The following is a 21,520-nucleotide window of genomic DNA, read 5'->3' as shown; positions in this document are numbered from 1 at the left end:
ACTATAGGACCACTACACCACCACCACTATAGGGACCACTACACCACCACCACTCACTATAGGGACCACACCATCACCACCACCACTCGCTATAGGGACCACTACACCACCATTACTCACAAGGAAGGAGCAGTATTAGGGAGGAAAATTCGTGAGGAATTGTGAAAGGAGTCGATACGTCGCGCCTCACGCCCAGGATGGGACAGTAACGTGACGGAGATATGGAGATAGACAGAAGCTCTGACAGGGACGGCAACCAGAAAAACTGATAAGAAAAGAGAATGATGACAGGAGGCGATGATGGCGACACACGGAAAGATAATAATGACAGGAAGTGTGAAGGCAGAATTACTGATAAACATGGAATCACAATAAGAGGGATAAGGAACGGGATATACACAGGAAGAGGAAATAGACGCAAAGCAAAACTGAAGATAAATTCATATACATAAGAGGATATGATCATTAAACACACTAACTGGAATCTTAATCGAGACAGAGGGTAAGTGAACGAGGCTCCATAATACTTGATAAGGCTCAGGGAGGTGACCAACACATATAACAAACGATTAAACATGATATACAAATATTTTTTTAACAATACCCCCTCCCCAGGCAGGTAGAAACAAAAATGCAACAATTTCGTAAGGGTTCCGCACGTCACGGAATAATATAAACAAAGTAGTCGAAGAGGTGCTCCAAAAACCTTAATGGCCTACGTAGTTTTGATTGGTTCAATATTTTACCTGCCAATGTGTAGTTTGGTCGACTGGAGTCAATAATAATGCTCCCCCAAAAAAAAATAACATTCACAGGAAGACTTTCAACCAATTACAACAAAGAGACAGAAGCTGAGGTAAAGAGTAAACCAATACTCTCTTGTAGTAACACAAACGTATATAACATGCCAATAACCACAGGGAGAAGTTGCAACACAGGAAGACATTTAAACTCAGGTGACACCGGCTATGTTGCACACAGAGACACGTTATATATATATATATATAATACACACTCCCTAAAACACGCTCATGACACAAGGTCGTGCTTCATAAACATGTACGTACACACACACACACACACGGACAACATACACAAGCTGAGGGCGCAGGCATTGACAGACTGGAGGTCGACCTTGAACTTTATACAGAGCACACACCACCAGCCCTCCCTTCTTTATTCTTCAGTCTCCCCCTCCTCCTCCCTTCTTCCTTGTCACGTTTTCCTCTGTTTCTCTCTTTTCTCCCCCCTTTCCTCCTCTTCCGTTATCCCATCCTGACCATAATTCCCATTTTCCACCGTTTAATCCATTACTGTCTGTTTCTCTTCTCTTCCCGTTCGTTGTCTTCCCTTCCTCACTTTGTTCCAATTCCATCACATCCTTCGTCCTCCTCAGTTCACTCTCTTTCCTCTCTCTCTCTCTCTCTTCTCCACCGTTTCTCTTCCTCCCTCTCTCCTTCCCTCCTTCACTGTATATTTTATGAGCGTGGTGTCATGTCGCCTGTCATTATATTTAGATATTTATAACAGTGATTGATCAGTCATCACCGTGGCACAAAACTAGCACGGTAATAGAAGGCTGTAATAGTATCCACATAGTTACCAATGACACTTGCATAGTTACATAGCTGTCATAACCAGTTGCATAGACGACACAGCGGTTGCATAGCTGACACTGTGGGTGCATGGCTGTCATAGTAATTGTACTGTTGTCACGCCAGTTGCATAGTTCGCATGGTAGGTGAAAAGCTGCCATACTGGTCAGTTCTGGGTAGTTTGATAGGTCTCATAGTAATCGTGGTAGTTAAGCTCTTCTCTTGGTGACAACACACATAGTTGTCATGGTAGTTCATTGTTGTCATGGTAGTTCTTTGGTGTTGTCATGGGAGCTCCAGTAACAGCACCATAACAACGGAAGGAAGAGCTCCAGTAACAGCACCATAACAACGGAAGGAAGAGCTCCAGTAACAGCACCATAACAACGGAAGGAAGAGCTCCAGTAACAGCACCATAACAACGGAAGGAAGGGACCAGTAACAGCACCATAACAACGGAAGGAAGGCAGTAACAGCACCATAACAACGGAAGGAAGAGCTCAGTAACAGTACCATAACAACGGAGGGAGGCGCCAGTAACAACACCATAACAAAGGAAGGAAGAGCTCCAGTAACAGCACCATAACAACGGAAGGAAGGCTCAATAACAGCACCATAACAACGGAAGGAAGAGCTCAGTAACAGCACCATAACAACGGAAGGAAGGCTCCAGTAACAGCACCATAACAACGGAAGGAAGGGCCCAGTAACAGCACCATAACAGCGGAAGGAAAGCGCCAGTAACAACACCATAACAACGGAAGGAAAGAGCTCCAGTAACAGCACCATAACAACGGAAGGCTCCAGTAACAGCACCATAACAACGGAAGGAAGAGCTCCAGTAACAGCACCATAACAACGGAGGGAAGAGCTCAGTAACAGCACCATAACAACGGAAGGAAGGCTCCAGTAACAGCACCATAACAACGGAAGGAAGAGCGCCAGTAACAGCACCATAACAACGGAAGGAAGAGCTCAGTAACAGCACCATAACAACGGAAGGAAGAGCTCCAGTAACAGCACCATAACAACGGAAGGAAGAGCGCCAGTACAGTACCATAACAACGGAGGAGGCGCCAGTAACAGCACCATAACAACGGAAGGAAGAGCTCCAGTAACAGCACCATAACAACGGAGGGGAGAGCGCCAGTATAACACCATAAACAGGGACCAACACACACTCCTGCAGACTCACAACACCCACAAAAGGTTCAATAAACTTCAATAACAGCTCCAGTAAGTCGTCAAGAACAGCGTTAATAACATTAATCATATCATTAATATCTCAAAAAATAACATAATTACTTCAAATAATAACACCAATACCTCTTACAACATCACTACCTCCAATAATAGCAACACATAAACAGTATCAACAGCTCCCCTACAAAGCCTCAACACCTACAAAGGACGTCAACAACAGCGCTCCTTAAATATAACCACAACACAACAGTCGGAAAAGAACCAACAGTATTCTGGTGAGCAACAAGAGAGGCGGTGGTGGTGGCGGCTGTTGTGGAGGTCAGGCTGGTCCTCCTCCCCACCTTCTCTCCAAACTGAACTAATAGGTACCATTGGGGACCACCAGACGGGGTCATATTAGGACCCCTCCACAATCCAGACAAGACTAGACCAGACAGGCCGTGTGTGTGTGTGTGTATGTATGTGACCTTGTTCCATTATGGTCTTCACCCACATTGAGCTACTCTTGTGATCTGGTTCTTAGAGTTCTGAGATCCGGTTCTTCAATGGTGGGGTTCAAGGTTCACTTCCTCTAGGGTTTGAACCTTCACAAGTCTGAGTTGGTTCATACATTTGACTTGCTGATAAAATACAAAGGTGTTTTATGTATAATATACAAAATAGCGATAATTTATACAGTTTATACATCTTAATATAAATTATATATCGCATTATTATTTGAACTAACTTTAATTAATTTATATATACTTTAATTATGGTACAACAATAAACGACATCTTAATTGGAACACAGCAAACAGTGTCTAATCTAATAGCAACTTATTTTCCTTTACCTATAGGAAACAAGTCAGTTAGGTTTTAAAGTTTAATCGGAATAGTATCCCTATAACAAGTGATTGATCTAAAGCTGTAGATGGCGGTGTTGTTACGAGTAAGAGTGGTAGACAGGAAGAGACGTTGTTCTGGGCGTGGCGTGTAAGTTATATAACTAACCAAACTCTCTCTCTCTCTCTCTCTCTCTCTCTCTCTCTCTCTCCAAGCAGCGGAGACGGAATTAGCAACCTAGACACGGCCGACTAAGGTCATTACGTGATGCTTCGTACCTTGACCGTCAACTAGTCACAGATGTAGGTCACGGCAGCCACCACGACCAGTGTCCACAGTTCATTAACCAGGTAAGAAAGGGTGAGGAAGGAAGGAAGGAAGGAAGGAAGGAAGGAAGGAAGGAAGGAAGGAAGGAAGAGGAAGGAAGGAAGGAAGGAAGGAAGGAAGGAAGGAAGGAAGGAAGGAAGAGGAGGAGGGAGGGAGGGAGGGGGAGGGAGGGAGAGGAGAGAGAGAGAGAGAGAGAGAGAGAGAGAGAGAGAGAGAGAGAGAGAGAGAGAGAGAGAGAGAAGAGAGAGGAAACTGGGATGATAAGAGAAACGGAAGAAATGGATAAGACCAAGTAGAAAGATAGTAAAAAATAAAGACTAAAACAAGGTAGAGATAGAGAGGGACAGGAAGTCGGAAGACAAAGATAATAATAAGAAAAAAATATTAAAAAGAGGAAGAGGAAGATGACGTCAGTAGCGTGGATACACCATACGATTAGGGCAGAGGAGCCCTTGAGGGGGGAGAGGAGAGGTGAATGAGATGAGGGAGAGGGAATAATGAAAAGGAGGAGAGGGTTCACAATTAAAGCTTAAAAGAGTATTAACGGAGACGAGATGAGAGAGGGAAGGGATAAAAATGGTGGAGGAAAGGAGAGATGATAGAGGAGGAGGAGGCCCAGCGCGGGATTATGAGAGTAAACAACGAACAGCCATGAGAATGACGTCAAAGCGCCAGCTGGTGAGACATGGTCTGACCTGTTGGTGACACAATGTTTGTAAACAAAAGCTCCAATCATGAGTGAGGAACGGTATCAGCTGATAACGCCGCCGGGTAAAAGAGTGGAGACAAGGTGTGAGAAAGAGAGGGAGGAAGAGATGGAGAGGGAGGGAGGAGAGGGAGAGGGAGGGAGGGAGGAAGGAGGAGAGAGGAGGGAGGAGAATGAATAAGTAGGTTAGTGGGTCAGTGTACAAGTAGACAGGGGGTGGATAGGTTATTAGATTGGGGTCTCGATGCATAGGAAGCAGACTGGTAATAGGGGTTATATAGTAGATAGGTTGATTGATGATGTGGTAGGTAGAATGATTGAATAGTGTGATGGTACGGTGGAAGATTGATGATAGAGGTGTGGAAGGTGTGGGTGGGTGGGTGATGGACGTTAATAGGTAAGGGGAGGGAGATTTAGAGATGGGGAAAGTGAATCACCATTACCGAGGTAGATGGAGAAGAAGCCGGTGAGGGCGGAGGTTACGAGTTTAGACAACCCTAGAGAGAGAAGGATGGAAGGAGATAAACTGTTAAACGGAGGGAATAAGAGGGATGGTGATGATCGGTGAGGAGAGAAAAGTAAAGGGAAATGGAGATAGGTTCGAAGGGTTGGATAGTTAACAGGGAAAGCGAAAAGAGGGAAGGGAATGGGTGAGGAGGGAAGGAAAGGAGGAAAGAGGAGGAAAGTAGGGAGGACGGAGGTAAGGATGAGGGGGAGGAAGATGAAAGTAAGGTAAGGTAGGAAGGGAAGAAGGAACTAAAGGGAAAGAGGGAAGGAAAAGACAGAGTGTAGGGTGAGAAGTGTAAGATGGAAAAGAAGAGGGAGAAGTGAAGAGGAGGAGGAGGAGAGAAGAAGAAGGGAAAGGGAGGGACACACCTGGGCGTGGTCACCTGGTCAGCTGTTCCCTCACACCTCAAGGAAGGCGGGTAATATTTCACGATGCCACGACCCGCCACGACGATTTTCTTGGAAACGTTTAATATTTCACACACACACACACACACACACACACACACACACACACACACACACACACACCACACACTCCACACACACACACACACACACACACACACTCACTCACTCACTCACACACACACACACACACTCATTCCACACACACACACACACACACACACACACGCTAAGGTAACAGAAGATATTACTTAACCTATTATAAGTGCCAATTAGTACCGCTCCTTTGTGTGTCATTGGTCATCTGGACTCCAGGAGGAGTGTCCTAGTGACAGGGAGGACAGTGTCCAAGTGACTCAGGAGATCAGTGACTCAGGAGGACAGTGTCTAGTGACTCAGGGAGGACAGTGTCTAGTGACTCAGGAGGACAGTGTCTAGTGACTCAGGGAGGACAGTGTCTAGTGACTCAGGGGACAGTGTCTAGTGACTCAGGGGAGGACAGTGTCTAGTGACTCAGGGAGGACAGTGTCTAGTGACTCAGGGAGGACAGTGTCTAGTGACTCAGGGAGGACAGTGTCTAGTGACTCAGGGAGGACAGTGTCTAGTGACTCAGGAGGACAGTGTCTAGTGACTCAGGGAGGACAGTGTCTAAGTGACTAGGGAGGACTGTGTCTAGTGACTCAGGGGACAGTGTCTAGTGACTCCAGGGAGGACAGTGTCCAGTGACTCAGGGAGGACAGTGTCTAGTGACTCAGGGAGGACAGTGTCTAGTGACTCAGGGAGGACAGTGTCTAGTGACTCAGGGAGGACAGTGTCTAGTGACTCAGGGAGGACAGTGTCTAGTGACTCAGGGAGGACAGTGTCTAGTGACTCAGGGAGGACAGTGTCTAGTGACTCAGGGAGGACAGTGTCTAGTGACTCAGAGAGGACAGTGTCTAGTGACTCAGGGAGACTCACGCCCCAGCACCACCACAACATGTCGTCTAAATTGTAATAAGTCATTCTAAGTCAAACTAACCCGAGCTAGATGTTAGGCCAAGTTATTTAAGTGGTACAAAGTTGTGGAGGAGGACGTAAAATGGCAGTAAATGGTAGTAGGTGGTGAAAAACTTTGGTGGTGAGTTGTGGTAAGTGGTGGTGAGTTGTGGTAAGTGGTGGTGAGTTGTGATAGGGGTTGGTATTAGGTGATGCAGCGGTGTGATGGTAGGTGATAGGTGTGAAAATATGGTAGGCAGTGGTGTTACGTGGTTGGAAAGTTGTGGTAGATCATAAGTTGTGGTACAGATGGTGGCAGGTCGTGGTCCAGTATAAGAGTTTGGTATGATACAAGTAACTAGGTCGTGGCAGGTCGTGGCAGGTCGATACTCGTGCGTGAGGTGAATGGAGGTCAAGGCCAGAACCGCCACCACCCAGCTTGTGCAACTCTCCACCACCCCTCTCCCCTCCCACTCCTCTCTCCCCTCTTCCGCTGCTTACATTTGTTGCTTCTCCCCTCCCCCACCCTCTCTCTCTCTGTCTTTGTCTCTCTCTTTCTACCCTACTCTCTCTTTAACTTGTCTCTTCAACCAAACCAACTAAATATTTGATAGTCATTTAGCTCTTTATCTCTCTCTCTCTCTCTCTTCTCTTTCCCTTTTCTCTCTCTTACACTTCCCCTTCCATCTGTCTGTCACACATAGTCTCATGTCCCTCCTCCCACCCTCGAGTAAGCATTCTCTCTCTCTGTCTCCTTGTTACCCACCCTGCTCTTCACTGCCCAAACCCCTCTCTTCGTAAACACAGTTCTCCGACCATCGATCTCTCTGCCTCTCTTTCATCCATTACTCCTCCTTCCCACTTGTTTACTACTGTTGGTGCTTCTCTCTCTTTCTCTCATATGACTTATCTCACTTTCTCTCTTCTTATCTTGATATTGATATATGTCTCTCTGTCTCTCTCTCTCTCTTTCTGTCTCTCCTTACCTGGCGTTCCTCTGCATTGTCTCTTATCTTTGTATCTCTTACTTGATCTCTTCACTCATCCCCAAACTGAAGGTCTCTCTCTGTCTCTCTTTGTCCCCTCTTTCTTGTGACGTTCCTCTCTCACTTCTCTCTTCGTCCCATCTTCTCACTCCTCTCCCCCACCCACCTTCTTTCCAACAAAACCTTTGCATGTTCTATGAATTACATTCCCTCCTTTCTTTATATTTCTACATTCTTTATCTTTCCTTCATTTCTTTCTCCTTCTTTCAATACTATTTTTCTCCCTTTCTTCCGTCTTCCATCCTTATATTACATGCCTTTCTTCCATTCCTTCCATCCTTCCTTCTTTCAACCCTGTTTCGCAAGCCTCCTCCCCCCCCCACACAGTAATTACAAAGAGATGTAGAACAACAGAAGGGAAAGAGGGAGGAGAGAGAAAGACAGAGGATGGAAGGAAGGGAGGGAGGGAGAGAGGGAGGTGGGGGGAAGGCAACAGGAAAGGAACTTCATCAATGAAAAATACGCACAATAGGGTGGCAATGGGGAAGCGTATGGCGTCAGGCGAGTCATTATGGCGTCAGGTGAGTTAAGAATTTGGGTCAGGTGAGTCACTAAATAGTCAGGAGCGTCAGGTGAGTCAAGAATGGGGTCAGGTGGGTCAATGTGGCATCAGGTGAGTTAATAATGGGGTCAGGTGAGTCATTTGGGCGTCAGGTAAGTCAATATAGCATCAGGTGAGTCAATTTATAGAATCAGGTGAGTCAATGAGTTGTCAGTGAGTCAAGAATGGGGTCAAGGTAAAGGCCATGTAAGAGAGACCAAAATAATCTCACTCGCCCCAGTGCTGCTCAGACTCCCCCAGCCCCTCCCCCTGTCCCTCCCTCCCTCCCTCCCGCCTTTGTTATGCTGGTCTCTTTATCTCTGCAGTTTCTCTCCTATCTAGATACATCTGTTTTTCTATCGATCGATCTCTCCATTTGTCAATTCACCTATCGATCTATCTATCTCTTTAAGTCTATCGACGTAAGGTATCAGTCTGTTTCTATCTATCTATCTACTTATCAATCACTCGGGCTATATTTATAGCTCTCACTCTCTTCCTCTGCGCATGGGTTCTCCCATCCTTTCCTCCCGAAACCTGCCCTTCATTCAGTCCCTCCCTCCCTGACTCCCTTTCATTCAGGCCCAACCTCCCTCCCTGACTCTCACCTTCATTCAGTCTCTCCCTCCCTCCCTGTCCCTCACCTTCATTCAGTCCCTCCTTGACCCTCACCTTCATTCAGTCCCTCCTTGACCCTCACCTTCATTCAGTCCCTCCTTGACCCTCACCTTCATTCAGTCCCCCTCCTGTCCCCTTCATTCAGTCCCTCCTCCCTGGCTCATTGGGCTTCGATTCCTCTCCTGGCTCCCTTCATTCAGTCCCTCCCTCCCTGACTCCCCTTCATTCAGTCCCTCCCTCCCTGACTCACCTTCATTCAGTCCCTCCCTCCCTGACTCACCTTCATTCAGTCCCTCCCTCCCTGACTCCCCTTCATTCAGTCCCTCCCTCCTTGACCCTCACCTTCATTCAGTCCCTCCGGCTCAAGCAATAAGTCAGGGAGACCTTGACACTGGACCACGGCGTACACCATTACAGCACGCATTAAACGCCCTGTCTCTTTAGCTGCCACACTCACCTGTTTCTCCTAAACTATCTATTATATCTTATACTTCAACTCGGTATAACTTATAGGGAACTTGAACGATAACTTATTCCTAAACTTAGTATAATTTACCCGAACTTGGGCGATAACTAACACCTCAACTTAGTACCTAAACTTGGCATAATTGGATATATCAACTACCTAAACTCGGTAACACATACAGTAGGTATTAAAACAATATTATAATCTTCTACCTAAACCGCGCATCTTGCTGGTAACTTAACGAACATAAACCATGGATTAACCTAAACCCCAAGAGTCCTGATAAGTTAGGACCACGACTTAAGCCACACTTGTTTTGTTGAGTTAGGACCACGACTTAAACCACACTTGTTTTGTTGAGTTAGGACCACGACTTAAACCACACTTGTTTTGTTGAGTTAGGACCACGACTTAAACCACACTTGTTTTGTTGAGTTAGGACCACGACTTAGACCACACTTGTTTTGTTGAGTTAGGACCACGACTTAAACCACACTTGTTTTGTTGAGTTAGGACCACGACTTAGACCACACTTGTTTTGTTGAGTTAGGACCACGACTTAAACCACACTTGTTTTGTTGAGTTAGGACCACGACTTAGACCACACTTGTTTTGTTAAGTTAGGACCACGACTTAGACCACACTTGTTTTGTTGAGTTAGGACCACGACTTAAACCACTCTAGTTTTGATAAGTTAGGACCACGACCTCTAGTAGGCCTCATGTAATTCGTATTAATTTCTGGCCAGGTGTAGACGACAGGATAAGTCTCCAAGCTGTCCATTACCATCCCCCAACACCGGAATAACTTAATTACCGTAAAGTCTAAACCTAATTACCGACTAAGTCACTTACACCCACCAGTCCCCTCATTTTCACTAATGTCTTAATGTACTTCCATAATTACTTCAATGCCAAAAAATGGGTAATAATCACAATTTATATATATTTGTGTGTGTGTGTGTGTGTAAAACCATTAATATATAATAATAATTATTATTATTATCACTTTCCTTCCAGAATACAGCGGATATTTTTTTTAACAATTCCTTTCAATACGTACGACCGCACGCCATCCATTCATTTCTGGGTAAATCACCTTGAAACATATTTTGTGTCTGTGTGTGTGTGTGTGTCTGTGTGTGTGTGTGTGTGTGTCTGTCTGTGTGTGTGTGTCTGTGTGTGTGTGTGTGTGTGTGTGTGTGTGTGTGTGTGTGTGTGTGTGTGTGTGTGTGCTGTGTCTGTGTGTGTGTGTGTGTGTGTGTGTGTGTGTGTGTGTCTGTGTGTGTGTGTGTGTACAGTATGTCATGGTCAACACGCACGTCTTTTCTTCTTTAATTAAGGTTCTTCCACTTTCGTTATCCTGGAGGGTCAACACTTAAAACATAGACCGTAAAGTTATATGAAACACAAAATAATTCCACCCTTGAGTTTCTTCATATATTAATCAACACAGAGGAAATTTACCTAAAGTCTCCCTTGCAACACATCCCACACACTAAGGGAAATATTTTATGACATTTGGCTATTTTTATCACCTAGTCGGGGATCAAAGGTCAAAACATGGCGTAAAATTGGAGGGTTTTCTCCACCTGGTGTATATTTTGGTCACTGTCAACTCAACTCTTCACTGAGATATATTTTGACGGCAACACCCCCCCCCCCACCCCCATTACTAATAGATGTTGTAGGGGTGAAGGTGTTCGGTCATGGAGAAGACATATTGTATAAGCTCGAGTGTCGGTGCTTCAAGAGGACAGATCATCGTTTACAGGAGTTAACACAGCTTATATAATCGGTACAGATATTATAGTCAAATGGTTTAAGTTACCGTAATCAAATGGTGATAATATATTACTCAATGGGCTAATTTAATATATTACTCAATGGGCTAATTACTAATCGTGTTTAGGAAGTTAAAATTACACTCAATCGGTTAATATTTTGCCAATTATACGTCAATGACAGCCCCAAGCCTGAATATAATCTGGGTTTGTTGACACACGGAGACTGTGCACGCGCCGACAACGAGCGGTCTTATGCATGATCGCCCAAGTGTATCAGAAATCACTAAGACAGTCTTGGGTAATCTCTTCGGGTGTTTGTTTGTACTACTGTTCATGGCTGTCGACACAATCTGTCAGCCGAGGAGTAATCCAAATTAATCCTGACAGACGTCGGTATCAAGAAAACCTTTCGATCAGATAACAACTGTCAATATTTACCTTCTCGGCTCTTAATGAAGCACAAATACGCAGGTGGGAGCTTCATCTACTCATGTTTAATCGTGATTTTGTCTCAATAAACCCCACTGACGCCAAAACTAAATAACTAAATCACATACTGTATTAATATGTTAAAATATATACCAACAAAAATAAATACGTTAATCAACATTATTAGTTAATAGTTGTAGATACGTGAAGTTAAAAGCAATAAAAACATTTAGGTGTGCAGTTGAAGGCATTACAAACATTCCGGGTAAGTTAATTTTACCTCAACACCAGAGGGGATATCGAGCGAAGGTAATCTGGGCGATGGACCGCGTGGCTTTGTTGTGTCTGAAATTCTTTCGTGATGGCTCGATGTTTGTGTTAGTTCAGGTGTTAAAAGTGTACACACACACACACAGAGAGAGAGAGAGAGAGAGAGAGAGAGAGAGAGAGAGAGAGAGAGAGAGAGAGAGAGAGAGAGAGAGAGAGAGAGATCTTGATAAAAACATCCTTAGCCTTCACCTACAGTATACACTCCTCTCCACGCGATACCTTCCTAGTTCCGGAACCCCTTTCACGGTAAACCCTCTCTCTTCCCTTCCTGGAAACCTCAATACGGAAATTACTCGGTTCTTGGAGGTCCCCATCATATAAATTATACACCTTTTTAATCTATTCCTTCCCTTTCATACATAATTATATGGTACTCCATAACTCCATTTCAACTTTCCCTTTTCAAAACAGAGATAACGTTTAACTTGTTCCTTTCAGAATACAGGTCCCTTTTAAATGGTTTCTTTCATAACAAATGCCTCTATTAAATTGCCCCTTTCAGATTAGAGATCTATTTTACCACGCCCCTTTCATGATAAACCCTTACTACCTTGCCCCTATGAGAACAGAAGTAATTTTTAAAATGCCCCTTCCAGAAAAAGTGCCCTTTAACATGCCTCGACCAAACTATAGATCTCTTTTAGTTGTTTCCTTTCAAAACAAAGATCTCTTGCCCATTCAAGTTACCAGTCCCCTTTAACTCGTCCCCTTCCAGATAAGAGGCCGCTTTTAACTTGTCTCTTCCATAATAGAACTCTACTTCAACTTGTCCCTTTCAAATCAGAACTTCTCTTTCGAGCTGAGGCACCTCCTTCTGCTTTACCCTTTCCAAACACGTAATCCCTTTCATTTAAGTGATTGAGCTGACCACACGCTTCCTGAATCACTCCTCTCCCAGGCGTGTAAGGTAGTGGTCGAGTACCTTTAAGGGGAGACTCACTCTGTAGTATTCTATCACACGTAAAGGGCGGAGGGCAGGCATCTACACAACCAAGTTTGAAGTTCAGTATAGACAGATCTTTCTAGTGTGTGTGTGTGTGTGTGTGTGTGTGTGTGTGTGTGTGTGTGTGTGTGTGTACCTGTATGAATATGTGAACCAAAACATCAAAAACACACTCACAAGTCTCAAGAGTCGTAAGGAACCTTAATATTTACCAAGGCTCGCATTTCTGTTTACAATGTAGACAACGCCTAGAGGGCCAGCATTCTGTGTAGCACAAGAGAGTAATTATTTCGCAGGTTTTTTGTCACGCGCTTTAAAACTGTATTTCATAATATGAGGCATAAAGCTCGTTTATTATTGTTACAGGTTATCTCCCTCTCTCTCTCTCGTGTTTTATTATGTGTGGTAGATCTAGTTTTAATCCAGGATACTCCCTCTCTTTCTCTTTAATAAATACTACACACACACACACACACACACACACACACAGAGGACAGCTCGCGCCACGTCCCTGTTATCCCTTCATCCCATCTGAGCTAAACACGTTGGCTGCGTGTTGTGGTTGTCTCAGCCCATAATAACCATTGAGCCAATCAGCTGTTTGGCCAGAAGCTGCCCCTAAAACAAGCACCTCCACCTGATCCTCCATTCAAACGGTCGTTATAATGGTAGCTATACTTCACAACTGCCTAATTATACGCGATAGTATATACCATTCCTGTTGGATTTATGAACAAGTGAACTTGATATTAATGCAGAGGAGGTTGTCCCCGCGACACTGTGAGCTTGTTGGTATGCAAGTTGCGGAATGAATTTGCATGACTTCCACGTATACCACCGGTTAAAGTGAGAGCTAACCTGCAACCATACAGCTGGCTGCCGGTTCTGGGAATGGTCGCTGGTAAATGGAGAGCAAACAGGTCCTCTTTACCCACTGTACCACAACAAGCACAAACACAGTTATTTACCAGACTTTTACTATAGTCCTAATGAAAAGACGATCCGCTCCTCGGTACATGAAGGGCATATTACCCAGTCCATTAACACCACTAAAGATTTATCTGAGGTATTCTGCCTTAATACTCATATATCTCAGTAACATCTAAGTTCAGTGTAGTCTGACGATTTTAACCTCGTCCTGAAGTGTGAGTGAAATAATATAAGAAAACTCGTAATAGCACCATTACATGCGATATATTGTATATACTAACTCAAATAATTCATCTTTACGTCAGTCTCTGTGTATATACTGTAGCCGGTATAGTCATAAATGAATAAACACAACTGTACCTGTCCTTCTGTTTCGAAAAAAATAAAATAATTGTACAGTTTTGAACTTGATTTTGACATTTCACTGTAGAGACGCGACACAGCTGAAGCAGGCAGTGATAAGTGATGCAAAGGCAAGTGTTAGATTTGGTGTCAATATTTAGGAAGTGTTATATTAATGAGCACAACAACACTACAGTACACCACCATCACTGTACATAACACCGGCACTGAACCATAATCAACAACATCACTATACACGCCACCATCACTAAACACAGAAATGTCGTGTGTGTGTGTGTGTGTGTGTGTGTGTGTGTGTGTGCATGAAGACGACCACACAGGTGATATGTGCACATGTAGGTACCAGGGGGAAATACATCATGACCTACACTGGGCGCGGCCGGGTTTTCCCCTGACACCATCTCTCCCCCTCAGCCCCCCTCTCTCACTTCTCCCTCCCTGTCCCCCATACCTGCATTTCATCTCTTCAGCGTTGCCTCTCCTTCACCTACATCCCTTCCACCCATCACCCATCTCTCCTCAACACCCCCTTCCCTACACCTTATAATTACAGGCACCACCAACACTCACCCCTCCCCCTCCACTCCACACCACCTTTCCCTAACCCCCTCATCTTCCCCCTCTTCAACACCTTCTTTCATTCCCCTCTTCATCACGTTCTCTTACTACCCCCCACCCCTCTGTATCACCTCCTCCTACCTCTGCATTACCTCCCCTCACCCCCCTCCCCACTGCATCAACTCTTATTCCCCTCCCTTTGCACCCCCTTCACCACTGCATTACCTCCTTGACTTCCTCTCCCTCTGTATCGCCCCCTTCCTCACTCCCTCTGTATCGCCCCCTTCCCTCACTCCCCCTCCCCCCTCTGTTTCACCTTTGCATCCCTTCCTCATGCCTCCACCTCTTCCCCTCATGACTCAAGCTACCAACATACAACACAATGGTTCAGGTTTTGGGATTTCCGTAGGCAGGGAGGCGAGCAAGCACAGCCTAACCCTCCCCTCCCACCAGACACACACCCTCTTATGGTGTTGACGTGTACTCTTATAAAATTCACATAAGCGAATATGTCTGTCTGTCAGTGATGAATGGCGCACTTATAGAGCTGAGGACACAGTTAAACTACATCTCTGGTTCCTATTGACCCAGTGTGACCTTGACCTCTGTCCAATTGCTGTCCAAAGTATCGAATCCCATTTTGTCTCCTGTAAGTGTGCGAACTGAAACCCAATTTAGTCCATTTGTGGTTTTTAGATGCCTTCATAAAACTCATAACACACACACACACACACACACACACACACACACACACACGCACGCACGCACGCACACACACACACACACGCACGCACACACACACACACACACACACACACGCACGCACGCACGCGCCACACACACACACGCACGCACACGCACACACACACACACACACACACACACACACACACACACACACACACACACACACACACACACGCACGCGCACGCACGCACACACACACACACACACACACACACACACACACACACACACACACACACACACACACACACACACACACACACACGGTCATTACCGCGCGCGCCAGTAGCTCCCTGGGAATAAGCTTTTAGTCAAAGTCTTATTATTAGTTCTAGGAGGCGGTAGAGGGGAGGAAGGAGGAGGGAAATAAAGGAGGAAAAAGAGAGAGGCAAGGAGAAGAAGGGAGAGGGGAAAGAGGGGAGAAGGAGAGAGGAGGAAAAGGAGGAGAAGGAGGAGAGGAAGAAAACGAGAAGGGGGAAAAGAGGAAAAAGAGAAGGGGGAAGAATGGAAGGAAAGAGAGGTAGAGGATGTAGAAGACCAGAATAATTAAAGGGAAAGGAAGGAGGAGGAAAATGAAAAATAAAAGACATGAAACGGAGGGAAAGGAGGAATGAAAGGGAGCGGAAAAATATGAAGGAGAGGAGGTGGGAGGGTGACGTCATAGGGCGGGAGAAACGTCAACCAGGAGGAAGGTCAAGGTCACACACACACACACACACACACACACACACACACACACACACACACACACACACACACACACACACGCACACACACACACACACACACACACACACACACACACACACACACACCACTGCCAGTAAAGAAGGCGATACACACCGAGGATAAATATGGAAGAGCAGAAGGAAAGAGAAGTAGGAGGAATAGAAGATGGAAGAAGAGCGTGAGTGAGCAAACGAAGGTGGAATAGAGTGTGGGGGAGAGAGAGGGACAGGAGCAGGAATGAAGGATAACGAGAGGAAGAGGAGGAAGAAGATTAGGGTAGGTGGAAGACGACGTAGAATATGAAGAGAGAAAATGAACGAGACAGAACCCCCTACACCACCAGCCCCCACACTCCCCCCACCAGCTAGTCCCCTAAAGTATTCACCTACACCACCACCCCCTACACCACCACCCCCTACATCACCACCACCACCACTCATTATCTTCTGCATTAAAGTTACACATCCGATGGTAAAAGTTATTGCAGGACTTAAATTATATATTTGTTATGAACGATTTGTCACGCTGAAGTCTGATGCAAAACTTGTATTTATTATTATTATTACATTATTCTTTTAAATATGATTAATCACGATTATTTTTATTGTAATGATAATAAAAAATAATAATTAGTTATTATTGTCATTATAATTTATCATCATCATCCTTCAGTTTTACGATCAAAAACTTTCCACCATTTAAAAACAAGAAGAAAATTCTATAATTCCAAGAATAAATTTCCCAGTTAAACCACACAAAAAAAGAGTTGAGACAAGGACTGATTCGCAAAATTAACTCGCCTAATTGGATGACCTCTGACCTATTTCCACAGCCTGACTCCAGTGTGCTAATGACCGCTCTTGTGGGTTTTTGTCATAAACGACCTCGTTGTGTAAACCACCTGACCCGATCTCAATCCCACTATTTATCCTTGACCTTTAATGATGAGAATTATGATATTTTGTTTATGGTCAATAGCTTCTGAAATTAGGTCAATGAGCTAATTATTTACCTCCACTAGTTATACTAAGAAAGCTAGTTATATACCTCCATTAATTATACAAAGAACCCAATTATATACCTCCATTAATTATACAAAGAACCCAATTATATACCTCCATTAATTATACCAAGAACCCATTAAACACCTCCATTAATTATACCAAGAAGCCAGTTAGTTATACACCTTTAAGAATTACGTCGGGAAGCAATCACGTCTCGCCAAAGTGAATCGAATAACGCCCAGGTGATCGCATTACGCCTTCACTGACGTAATCAAAATTCCATCAGTCAAATTACGTGTATTGCAAGAGCTACGGCCATTACTGAGAATACTTAAGTGATTTTTGTTTTGCAATGTTGCGATGTGTTGCAAAAGAGTGATGTAGATATTATGTATTAAACACGAGCTAATTAAATATTTTTACATTGTAGTTGATGTTGCAAATGTCAATAGAGACATTATACATGGAACACTTGAGCTAGAGATTATTGCAATGTTTACTATATGTTGCAAGGGGTAATAGGAGCATTATGTGGTGATTTCTGCAACGCTGATTATGTCTATCTACATAACTATCTATCTATCTATCTGTTCCTAATATCATGCTGACTTCACCGCCACTGTATACACCAAGAAGAAAAATCCCGTTTATGATAAAAGTATATCGTAGTAGTTTATAAAAAGTTGCAAAACTCACCAAAAAAAACCTGTACACTGGTTATGACACGTGGCGGCATATGCATTTAACATGTTGGTTGCAGAGTAATCCAAACCAACATGTTGCAGAATGATTCAGGTTGTTGAAGAATGAATGGTTTTACCTCACTCACAATATTATTAAAAAATGTTGCGGAATGAGTTTACTACGCCGAAGAATGAGGATGATCTAACCAGCAGTGTTATTCACGAATTTTTGCAAGGGAGCCACTTTGACAAAAAAAACCATTCATTGAGAGAGCAGCATCTACCGCAAATAAGCATAATACATTATTAAGAGACACTGCTTGTTGTAGCCTTTACACACACACACACTACATCCTTGACCACCGAAGGGTCAAGACGTACCTGGCGCTCCTCTAGGAGCAGCCAGGTCAACTGTTAAGTTGGCCCATACCAACCCCCTCCCCTGAACCCTCCTCCCCACCGGAATATCAACAAGTTCTCACCAGAAGTTACAATTTCATTTAGGAAAGGAATGGAACCAGTGTTAAACAGGTGAACAGTGGTGAACAGTGCTTAAGTCAGTGAGAACAACTCAAAAGTAACAGTCGTACCGAAGTTAACCTTCACACAGTGAGGTCCCAGGTACCCAGTGATAACGGCCCGTGAGACCCAACAACCAGCGATGTGTTAATCCATCTACGATAGGAAGGCCTGGGACCACACCTCACTCGTATAACACCATCTGTGAGGGAATTACTACACCACGTCAGGTCCCTCATAACACCATATGTGAGGGAATTACTACACCACGTCGTCCCTCATAACACCATCTGTGAGGGAATTACTACACCACGTCAGGCCCCTCATAACACCATCTGTGAGGGAATTCGTACACCACGTGATGCCCCTCATAACACCATCTGTGATGGAGTTACTACACCACGTGAGGCCCCTCATAACACCATCTGTGAGGGAATTACTACACCACGTTAGGTCCCTCATAACACCATCTGTGAGGGAGTTACTACACTACGTGTCTGCTGTTCAACACCTACATTAATCTGTATGTTCACTGTATGTTCCTTTACCTTTCTCTAATGAAGGCTTTTGTTAAACCACCAATGTATGTAATAAGTCATTTATGTCCAATGTATATTTTCAGCCTTCGGGCTGCAGAACTTTTTCAATAAACCGTGAATTAGTATTATTATTATTATTATTACACACACAGACACACGAATTACCTACACACCCCCACCACCACACTACCAACAGCAATAAAACTACACAAACGCTTGAAATATGTCAATGACAAAATATACTTAAGAACTAAACCAAAAATAGCCCGCCATTACTCTTAACAATAACATATTAATGGCTGGGCAAACAGATATTACAAATATATGTCATTAACCTTAAAAATAACTACAGGAATGTTGTTGTAATTCTCGTCGTCTTTAAGGTGTTTCATATACTGTACATTTAGAGACACTGTACTCAACCACCTTCACTTCCACAATTGTAAATCTAAGTACCAATTCACCACCGGACAGAGTGAAGGTGTCCAGCGTACCAACCAGCGACCCTCGGGACAAGAGACAAGCGCTGTATCCACTTATCTACGGCACACCCATTTCTAAAACAGAGAACTTGCAAGACTTCAGAATATATTACTGTGGTACTCAACTGACCTGTGATAAGATCTAGCAACAATTATTTTAATTTGGAAAAACATTAACACATCACCTCCACTTAATCTATGCCCCCCCTCCCTTCTCCGTTTTCTTCTCTTCCTTCCCCTGCTTCTAAATTCCTTCCTTCTTCCCTCTCTTTCTTTCTTAACCAACGCCTCCCTACCTTTCACTTTCTCTCCCTTCTCTTCCCTTTTTTCTACCTCTCCTTCCCTACTAGTTCCTCCAGTCTGCCTTCCCATCCCCGGCTTCTCCTGGTTCCTCCCTTGGCTCCTCCTTTACCAGCCTCCCTTGGACTCTCCCTTTCCCCCACCTCCCTTGTTGGCCCTCCCCTACTCCACCTCCCTTGTTGGCCCTCCCCTACTCCACCTCCCTTGTTGGCCCTCCCCTACTCCACCTCCTTTGTTGGCCCTCTCTTACTCCACCTCCCTTGTTGGCCCTCTCTTACTCCACCTCCCTTGTTGGCCCTCCCCTACTCCACCTCCCTTGTTGGCCCTCTCTTACTCCACCTCCCTTGTTGGCCCTCCCCTACTCCACCTCCCTTGTTGGCCCTCTCTTACTCCACCTCCCCTCACCCTCTCCTATCAGTGCCAGCATTACTGATAACATTCACTTTACATTATAATCATCGTCCGGATCTCCTGACTACACTCCACCCGGGACGTAATATTGCGTTAGTGTGTTATTGTTGTTGGCTGCCTAGTGATCCCTGTATGTGTGTGTGTGCGTGAAGGGGGGGGGGGTAAATTATAACGAGGTCGTGTGTATATTTAGACACCTCCACCACCCCACCTGTGAATTATTGATTACCCTGGCCACTCAAGGTCACCATGCACCTGTGCTTTGAAGTCTTCATATTGCTTAACCAACTCTTCTTTCGTTATAACCTTATTTATCTCGTTCGTCTCCCCCCTCTTAACAATATCATTGTTTATTATCATTTTCATTAACAGTGGCAGTAATAGAAGTAGTAGTAGCACTATTAATACACAGCAATTATCACAATTGTTAATTTATTAATAGATGATATTATTATTATTATTATTATTAGATCAGTACAATAGTAATTTAATAATAATAATAATAATAATAATATTAATTATAATAATAAAAATAATAAAAATTATAACTATTACATCAATAGCAATATTAATAATTATCACCACCACCATCATCATCATCATTACTACAGGTACAAAACTGACTTTAATGTCAAGCGTCATTCATTTCGAACGTATTATTATAATCATAAATGACTCTCTCTCTCTCTCTCTCTCTCTCTCTCTCTCTCTCTCTCTCTCGACTATAGAGCTAGAAAATGGTTTCAACTGAGTTATAAAATGAATATAATGAGCCGCCATTCTCAATAATTTTTACTTATTATAAGTTGATACATTAAACTACAGTACATATTATGTTTACAAACTCCTGATGCCCTGTGAGCCAAAACAAAAGTAAATGAGCCATAAAAATATTCCCGTTTTATGTTGATTTATGATACTCCCATACCCTGTGAGCTATAATAAAAATGTCAGAGGGGCTATTAAATAAGAAGTCACGTGAATTAATTACAATGCATTATCTAAAGAGCTCCGACTGCCTAATGAGCTATAAACCTGGGGCAGGCAGATGTGCTATAAATATAGGAGTCTTTTTGCCACCAATATTAAAAAACTAATGATCAGTTTGTGAGTTCAGGGTAATCACATTTTTGGAAACTTTCAACACAGAGGCTGAAATTACTACTGGCACAGTGACGTTATCCGGTGAGCTAAAACAAAATAATAGTATGAGCTATAAATTAAGTTTGTAAGCCTTCCACTACAATTAATTAATTCAGTCTGATCTGTCATTGGTATAAGTTAATTTGTTAATCCTTCAATAAATTAGTACAGTGTTCCGGCAGGTTAATACATCACACTGCACTTATTGAAAATACTCACATGTCTGGTGAGTTATAAAGAATAGAAGCAGATGAGCTATTAAACGGAGGTAGTGGTCATTACTGCAGGGGGTGAGGGAGGAGAGCCGCTGCGACACCTGGTCATCATAACCAATTACGCGTCGCAAGACACCTGGCTGACCTGTAATTAGTATACAGACCACCTCACACCGACCCCTCGCTGGGCCA

The sequence above is a fragment of the Homarus americanus genome, unplaced genomic scaffold, assembly GCF_018991925.1.
Source record: "Homarus americanus isolate GMGI-L3 unplaced genomic scaffold, GMGI_Hamer_2.0 scaffold50924, whole genome shotgun sequence".
Lineage (NCBI taxonomy): Eukaryota > Metazoa > Arthropoda > Malacostraca > Decapoda > Nephropidae > Homarus > Homarus americanus.
Note: the sequence above shows the minus strand (reverse complement) of the source record.